This window comes from Piliocolobus tephrosceles, chromosome 17, assembly GCF_002776525.5.
Source record: "Piliocolobus tephrosceles isolate RC106 chromosome 17, ASM277652v3, whole genome shotgun sequence".
In the NCBI taxonomy this organism is placed as follows: domain Eukaryota; kingdom Metazoa; phylum Chordata; class Mammalia; order Primates; family Cercopithecidae; genus Piliocolobus; species Piliocolobus tephrosceles.
In genome coordinates this window covers 1729344-1737583 of record NC_045450.1, presented here as the reverse complement: position 1 = coordinate 1737583, position 8240 = coordinate 1729344, and the positions used below count along the sequence as shown (strand labels likewise).

The following is an 8240-nucleotide window of genomic DNA, read 5'->3' as shown; positions in this document are numbered from 1 at the left end:
TTTATTTATTTATTTATTTATTTATTTATTTATTTATTTATTTATTTTTGAGACAGAGTCTCGCTCTGTCACCCAGGCTGGAGTGCAGTGGTGCGATCTCAGTTCACTGCAGTCTCTGCTTCCTGAGTTTCAGCGATTCTCCTGCCTCAGCCTCCTGAGTAGCTGGAATTACAGGTGGCTGCCACCATGACTGGCTAATTTTTGTACTTTTAGTAGAGACAAGGTTCCACCATGTTGGCCAGGCTGCTCTCGAACTCCTGACTTCAGGTGATCTGCCCGCTTCAGCCTCCCAAAGTGCTGGGATTACAGGCCCGAGCCACCACACCCGGCCTAAAATTAACTTTTTTAAAAAAAGAATTCAGTGCCTGAAGCAGATCCTAGCAAACCCTCCCCCAACACACTGGGTCTAAGAGTTGGTGTAACTGTGCCACACCACCTGGCCAGCACCTGCCTCCCTCTGAGGCAGGAGACCAGCAGGACTTGATCAGGACCTCCCTGGAAACCTGCAGAGACCAGAAGCTGACGGAGAAGCCGCCTGTACCCCTCGCTCATTAATCAGCGCCATGACAGTTTACAAATGCCACGGCAACAACCGGGAAGCAGGGTTCCAGGAATGCCCTGCCCCTTTTCTAGAAAATTCTTAATAATCTGCCCCTTGATTAGCATATAATTAAGAGTAGGTATAAACACGACCAGCAGCCTGGGGTTGCTCTGAGAAACTTACTTTCTTTCACTGTTGATTCACTCTCGAATTCTTTCCTGAGTGAAGCCAAGAACCCCCACTGGCTGGGCCCCAGTTTCGGGGTTTGCCTGCATCACTTTTCCCAGCTCTCTTCTTGCACCCAGCGGGGCAGCATTTCCTGGGAGTTGCCATGGCCGACAGAAGCTGGATGACACAGGCCTCTGCTCCCAACCCCCAGGAGAGAGAACACCCAGGTGTGTTCCGGAGGCTCCCAGGGCTCCAGGGAGGCCCCAGCAGCCCCAAGCTCCAAGTGCCCAGTGTGGAAACGTTCTATGACGCACACGGCGGACGCGCTGCTGTCTCTTCCCTGCCAGCATTCCCTGCCCTTTGACACGTGCGCCTCCCAAACACACTGCTCACACCTGAGCCCTTGCCTCGGGGTCCACGCTCAGCGTTCAGCGTCCTAAAGAGAGGCGGGGCTGGACTAGACTGAGTGCAGCGAGGGCCGGATCCTGCATTTATTAGCGTTGTGAGAAATCATTAATCATTTGAAGAAACATGAAAGACCGGGTTGTGTCAGATTATCCAACGGCAAGAGGAAGGGCAAGTTGACAATAAAGTAACATTTTAAGGTACTCAAGAAAATAGCTCTGAACTTAGGTGGGCGCCGTGGCTCACACCTGTCATCCCAGCACTTTGGGAGGCTGAGGCTGGTGGATCAAGAGGTCAGGAGTTCAAGACTAGCCTGGCCAATATGGTGAAACCCCGTCTCTACTAAAAAAAACAAAAATTAGCCGGGTGTGGTGGTGGGCACCTGTAATTCCAGTTACTTGGGAGGCTGAGGCAGGAGAATCACTTGAACCCGAGAGGTGGAGGTTACAGTGAGCTGAGATTGTACCACTGCACTCCAGCCTGGCAACAGAGCGAGACTCCATCTCAAAAAATAATAATAATAAATAAATAACTTAGAACCTAGAACATGCTATCCAAGAAAACTGCCACCCAAGGCTGAGGGCAATATAAATGCATTTTCAGGCACAGTGCATCTCGAAGTTTTCATATCGTTTAAAACAGTTTATATAAAATTCTTAAATAAAAGGAAAGACAATTACAGAAAATGTCGCAAGAGATACATTCAGCAAAGGAAATCAAATAGCATGATAAAGTTTAATGTTATGTTTTAAAAATAGATAACACTGAAGAAAAAGAGAAAATATATCCACAATAACCCAGAATTAACAGTCTAGATGGTATCAACATGCTGGATTCAGGGGACGAAGGAAGGCCAGGGGATGTGAGAGGCTGATAAACTTCTTATCTGATTGAGGGTACACATAGCTATCTGTTTCAGAAAGCTGAGAAGGGAAAAAAAAGGAGACAAAATGATAACTGAATTTATAAAATAATAAGATAATAGGAACCAGTCTGAGTAAATCAATGATTCTAATAAATATGAAAGAATGAACTTACCAGTTAAAATATTATACAAATATTAGCAAAAAAAAATTTTTTTTTAAAAGAGAAAATGTAAAAATACAAGCACGGCCGGGCACAGTGGCTCACGCCTGTCATCCCAGCACTTTGGAAGGCTGCGGCCGGTGGATCACCTGAGGTCAGGCATTTGAGACCAGCCTGACCAACATGGAGAAACCCAGTCTTTACTAAAAATAAAAAAATTAGCCGGGTGTGGTGGCAGGTGCCTGTAGTCCCAGCTACTCAGGAGGTTGAGGCAGGAGAATCGCTTGAACTCGGAAGATGGAGTTTGCAGTGAGCAGAGATCTCCCCACTGCACTCCAGCCTGGGTGACAGAGTGGGACTCCATCTTAAAAAAAAAAAAAAAAAAAAAAAAAAATTCATGATGGATATAAAAAACAAATCCAGACATATACTGTTTACAGGAGAGAGAAAAAGTTGAAAGTAAAACAATGGGAAAAGATATTACAGTAGACTACTAGCTGAAAGATGGCGTAATTCATTTTTAAAAATAGAGACGGGGTCTCACTATGTGGCCCAGGCTGGTGTTGACCTCCTGGCCTCGATGGATCCTCCTGCCTCAGCCTTCCAAGTGCTGAGATGACAGGTGTGAGCCAGTGTGCCTGGCCCATCTTAAAAAATAGTTTTATTAGATAGATTGTATCAAAATGAAAAACCCTTATCAAAATATACTCTTAAAAAAATGAAAACAAAGTTACAGACAGGGAGAAAATATTTATTAAAGATACAATGTTTGTATCCAGGAGGTGTAAAGAATTCTGAAAACTCCAGAATGAGAAAACAGAAACGCTTTTTAAAAAGATTTAAAAGATTTGAACGGCCGGACGTGGTGGCTCATGCCTGTAACCCCAGCACTTTGGGAGGCCGAAGCAGGCAGATCACGAGGTCAGGAGATCGAGACCATCCTGGCTAACACGGTGAAACCCCATCTGTACTGAAAATACAAAAAATTAGCCGGGCGTGGTGGCGGGCGCCTGTGGTCCCAGCTACTCGAGAGGCTGAGGCAGGAGAATGACCTCGTTCTAAATCAGCAACTCGGCACCGTGATGCTGAGTACGCAGTATCCTCCCTGGGAGCCTCTGTTGCCCTGCGTGAAGCTTGACAGCTCTCCTGAAATAAAGCCTATGGGGGGCATGGTGCTTCTCCCCTTGCTGGAGCTGGTGCTAGTACTGTCTTTCAGTTAATCAACAAATGTCTGTTGAGCTCAGTCTTTAAAACAGCTGACAGATTTTTTTTAGACAGTCTTTCTCTGTTACCCAGGCTGGAGCACAGTGGCGTGATTTGGCTCACTGCAGCCTCCGCCTCCCGGGTTCAAGTGATTCTCCTGCCTCAGCCTCCCGAGTAGCTGGGATTACAAGAGTCAGCCACTGCATCCGGCTAATTTTTGTATTTTTAGTAGAGACGGGGTTTCGCCATGTTGGCCAGGCTGGTCTCGAACTCCTGACCTCAGGTGATCTGCTCACCTCGGCCTCCCAAAGTGCGGAGATGACAGGCATGAGCCACTGTGCCCGGCCAAGATTATTTTAAAGACTTGTATTCTCTAATCCCAGAACATGCAGGTCCCATTTCTCTGTCTCCCTCCCCGTCTTGGGGGTCACAGTTGTTCTTAAGATGAAAGGGAGTGACACCTGGCGGGGACGGGACGTTTGTCTTCTCTCCAAGAACCGGAAGGTGTCAAGTGATGCCTGATTAAAGGTGGAGAAACCTGGCCTCTGGGAGAGTCTTGTCCTCTCTAGGGGTGGAAGTGAGACACTCACGTGGGTACAGACCCCGGGCACAACAGCGCAGCTGCAGCAGAGTGCAGACTTGGTGGGTGTCCTGAAATGTCTCACTCTGCGGAGGCTTCATTCACAGTGCCCTGCGTGGTGTGAGAAACCCCTAAAAACACCGAGATGGAAACGCTCACTAACGTGCAGGGCGATTTTCTATGATGTGGAGAACACGGGGCAGCGTGACTGCTTTGCTCATCCAAGAGACGGCGAGTGAGTAGTTATTCACGGCTCCCAGCACCAAAATCTCCAGAGGCCTTAACTCCCAGACTCTGTGCTGAGTCGCCCGCTGGAGACCCCCCCTCAGCGGCCAGGGACTCACCCAACGCCCTTCTCGGCCCTGCTGGACACAGCTGCAGACAGAGATGAAGGAGACAGTGGGAACCGCAGGCATTACCCAACCCAAGCCGTAGCCCCACCCCGCCCACGCTGAGTCACAGCCCACCCGAGGAGCCGACACAGCCCCAGAGGAAGACGCGGTGGGGCCGACACAGCCTGAGATACAGGGAGAGAACCCCGTGCCCAACTCCGGACAGAGCAGGGGCCTGGTCTCCCTCCTCCAGGTCAGGTCTCCCTCCTCCAGGTCAGGTCTCCGGCGCCCTCCCCGGGCCTGCAGGGCTGCATTAGGATGGGGAGTTTGAGGTGTGTTAGAGACCAGCCCCGGGAACGCAGAGAGAGGGTGCAGCCCCCCAGTGCTCTCCCCCACACGCCAGCAGGCTGGCTCACCGCTTCCCATGACCAGAGCCACCCCAGACCCTGGCTTTCCAGCAAGAGGCACCAGAGGGGGCCTTTGGTCAGCGCCGTGGGCAATCCACAGACAGCACAGCTGGGCCCCAAGCCCAGGAAAGGGCAGAGGGATTCAGGGTCCCCTTGGAAGAATCGCCCCTTCCCGGGAAAACTCAGCGCCTGGCAGACCCCACGGTCGGATAGTTTCAGCCTGAGGCCCCTGCACACGCTGGCCGAGAGTGGACGGGAAATGAGCAGGGTGCCACTCAGCTGGGGCTGTGGGCCGCAGGTGGACACCTGGCCCAGCCCGGCCAGCAGCCCTGACCCTTGCTGACCCACTCTGAAGGGAAGGGGCCTGTCTCTGGTGGGCCTGAGCCCCCCACTCCTTGCAAGGGGGCATCTGTCCTTTCTGAGTCCGACCCTGACCCTGCGGAGGTGCAGGTATGGGCCTTCCTCCAAGGAACGTGTACATCAGGCCCCTGGGGCAGAGAGAGCACCACTGTGGCCTCTGAATCCCAGGACTGGAGCTTGGAAGGGTTCCCAGAGCAAACGCCACAGCCCACAGCATGGACCACAGATTGTAGGGATGGGAGCCCTGAGCCAAGTTCCAGGGAGATGGGGGCAGAACCAAGCCCTGCCCCCCAGGTCGCCCTGACCCTCTTGCAGGCAGGAATGAAGGTGAGGTGCTTGACGCTGGAACCTGGGCACATCCCTGTGACCCTGTCATTTCCCTGCCCCCCGGGGTAGCCAGCCTCAGCGTCACAGTCCAGCCCAAGCAGCTCCCACTGGTTAAGCCCCTCAGCTGGTCCAGGGACACCCGGGACCCCATTCCCAGGCTGTTCCAGTGCACCCTACAGCCGTCCCCACTGCCGGCGACACTGCGCCCATGCAGTCTGTGGACACAGCTCCCTCCCTCCCGCTGTGGAAGCCACCACTTTATCCAACTGGAACCTAAGGCCTGGCCCAGGGTAGACTATTGCCAACGAGGAGGGAGAGGGGAGACGGGAGGGAAGGAGCAGGGAAGTGCCAGCCAGGATGAGCCCCCACAGCACCCTGGAACCCCCACTACCCACACCCAGCTCCATGCTGCCCCAAGGAAAGGCCCGAGCTTAGAGACCCCAAGGGAAGCCTCCCCACCCCTGTGGACAAATGCGCTCAGACACACGGAGGCTGCTTTACGCACAGTTTAATCAGAGTCAAGGGCCAGGCCGGGCAGGAGGCAGGAGAGCCGGTGCCTCTGCTCCCCACGCACACCCGCCTTCCTGGAGACACCAGCCTACAGAGGCGCCCAGACCTCTCCCTCGAGAAGGACGGGACGGGATGAGAGACAGGAAAGGGCAGCAGAAATGTGGGTCCCAGGTGGAGGACCACTGGGTGCCAGGATAGTGAGGCTGGAACCGGGGAGGGGCGGAGGGCGTCCACAAGGAAGGCGGGGTCTCCTCCATCATGTGAACGCCCCTGCAGCCCCAGGGAAGGGAGGGACGTGCTGGCGGATCCAGGACATGTAGCTCATCACGCGGGCGTACACGCCGGGGGCATCGCCATGACCGCAGAAGGTTCCCCAGCTCACCACCCCCACCTGGACCCAGGTGCAGTTCCACCTGCACACGAGGGGGCCCCCGGTGTCGCCCTGTGAGGAGAGATGGGACTCAGCAAGGGCTCCCCGTGTGCCTCCCCATGTGTCCCCCCCAGGAGGGGACAGACAGGTGGGTCTGGGGTCTCACCAGGCAGGAGCCGTGGTTCCCGTCCCTGGCACACAGCATGTCATCCTTGATGAGCTGCTCAGACGGCTCAGTGTGGTTGGAAGGAAAGTGGCAGCAATAGATCTGGTTACAGAGGACGTTGCTCCTGACCTTCACCCTCACCTACCGCAAGCTGAAGGGCCAGGGCAGTGGTTCTGCAAGGAGAGGCGTGGTGAGGCTCAGGGGCCTGGCGGGGACAAGGCTGCAGCTTCTCATTGTGTCCATAGCTGAGGCATACTATTCACTCAGAGCTGGGCCTTCCCCGGCCAGGGGGTGAGCCCCAAGGCTGCAGTCCTGGGCACAGGAGCCCAGAACCACAGGATTCACTCTTAGAAATGACTAGGGGCTGGGCGCTTTGGCCCACGCCTATAACCCTAGCACTTTGGGAGGCCAAGGTGGGAGGATCACTTGAGCCCAGGAGTTCAAGACCAGCCTGGCCAACATGGTGAAACCGCATCTCTACTAAAACTACAAAAATTAGCCGAGGGTGGTGGCTGACACCTGTAATCCCAGCTACTCAGGAGGCTGAGGCAAGAGAATCACTTGAACCCAGAAGGCGGAGGTTGCAGTGAGTCGAGATCACACCACTGCACTCCAGCCTGGATGACAGAGACTCTGTCTCAAATAAAATAAAGTAAAAATAAAATAAAATAAAATAAATAAAATAAAATAAAATAAAAAATAAAAAATATAAAATAAAATAAAATAAAAAATAAAATAAGCCAGGCATGGTGGTGCACACCAGTAGTCCCAGCTATTCAATACTTGGAAGGCTGAGGTGGGAGGATCACTTGAGCCCAGGAGTTCGAGACCCGCCTGGGAAACACGATGAAACCCCGTCCCTACAAAAAGAAACAAAGTCAGCCAGGTGTGGCAGCTCACGCCTGTGGTTCCAGCTACTTGAGAGACTGAGGTGGGAGGTTCACTTGAGCCTGGGAGTTCGAGGCTGTAGTGAGCTATAATTGCACCATTGCACACCAGCCTGGGCGGCACAGCAAAGCTCTGCCTCAAAAACAAGTTTTTAAATGAAAAAATTTTTAAAAAGAAACTATTTGGGAAAAGCATGGGACCGGGACTCCGCCTGGACTCCATTGTGGTGGGAATGAGGCAGTCCGCTCCAGCGGCTGTCGCACTGCACTGCGTGGCCCAGGGCGAGCCCCCAGCCTCCCATAATGGCTGTCGTGCTTCCGGGCCCAGGGCGAGTCCCCAGCCTCCCGTAGCTCATGGTTTATTTGCTGCAAAGGAAGAGCAGGCAACTGAGTGTGACGCTGAGGACGGAGTTAACTCACAAAATGCCTGTTGGGAGGTGGGCAGGAGCACCCCCATGTCACAACCCCAGAACTTGCCACTGTGACCTTATTTGGAAAAAGACCTTTGCAGATAGAATGAAGATGAGGTCATGTTAAATTAGAAAAACCCTAAATACAGCACCCAGTGTCCATACAGGAGAAGGGGGAGGGGAGCCTGGAGAAACACGGCTGCAAGTCCAGGGGCACGGGGATGGGCAGAGGCCCCAGAAGCTGGGGAAGGCATGGAACAGACTCTCCCTCAGGCCCTCTGAAAGGAACCAGCCCTGCCCACGCCTGGAGTTTGGACGTTTCACCTCCAGAGCCGTGAGATAAAAAAATTCCTGCTGCTCTGAGCCACCAGGCCTGTGGTCACCCGTCTCAGCAACGGCAGGAAGCCATCCGGGTGCATCTGGAGCCCTGGCCTGCACCGACATTCCAGGCCATCTCCCCACATCCCACCCAAGGGGCCCTGTTTCTGACCTCCACGTCCAATGTCACCCCAGCCGGTCACCCAGCAGGTCTTCCCCGAGGGCACGTC

General features: G+C 53.5%; 1 long non-coding RNA gene across 1 annotated transcript; it reads right to left on the bottom strand.

Annotated features, from left to right (window-relative positions):
* Positions 1–5840: 5840 nt before the first annotated feature.
* On the bottom strand, positions 5841–8240 carry LOC111524169. Its single transcript, XR_002725713.2, has 3 exons — positions 8183–8240; positions 6396–6568; positions 5841–6301 (listed from the first exon to the last, which is right to left on the bottom strand). It is a non-coding gene; the product is annotated as an uncharacterized LOC111524169 (long non-coding RNA).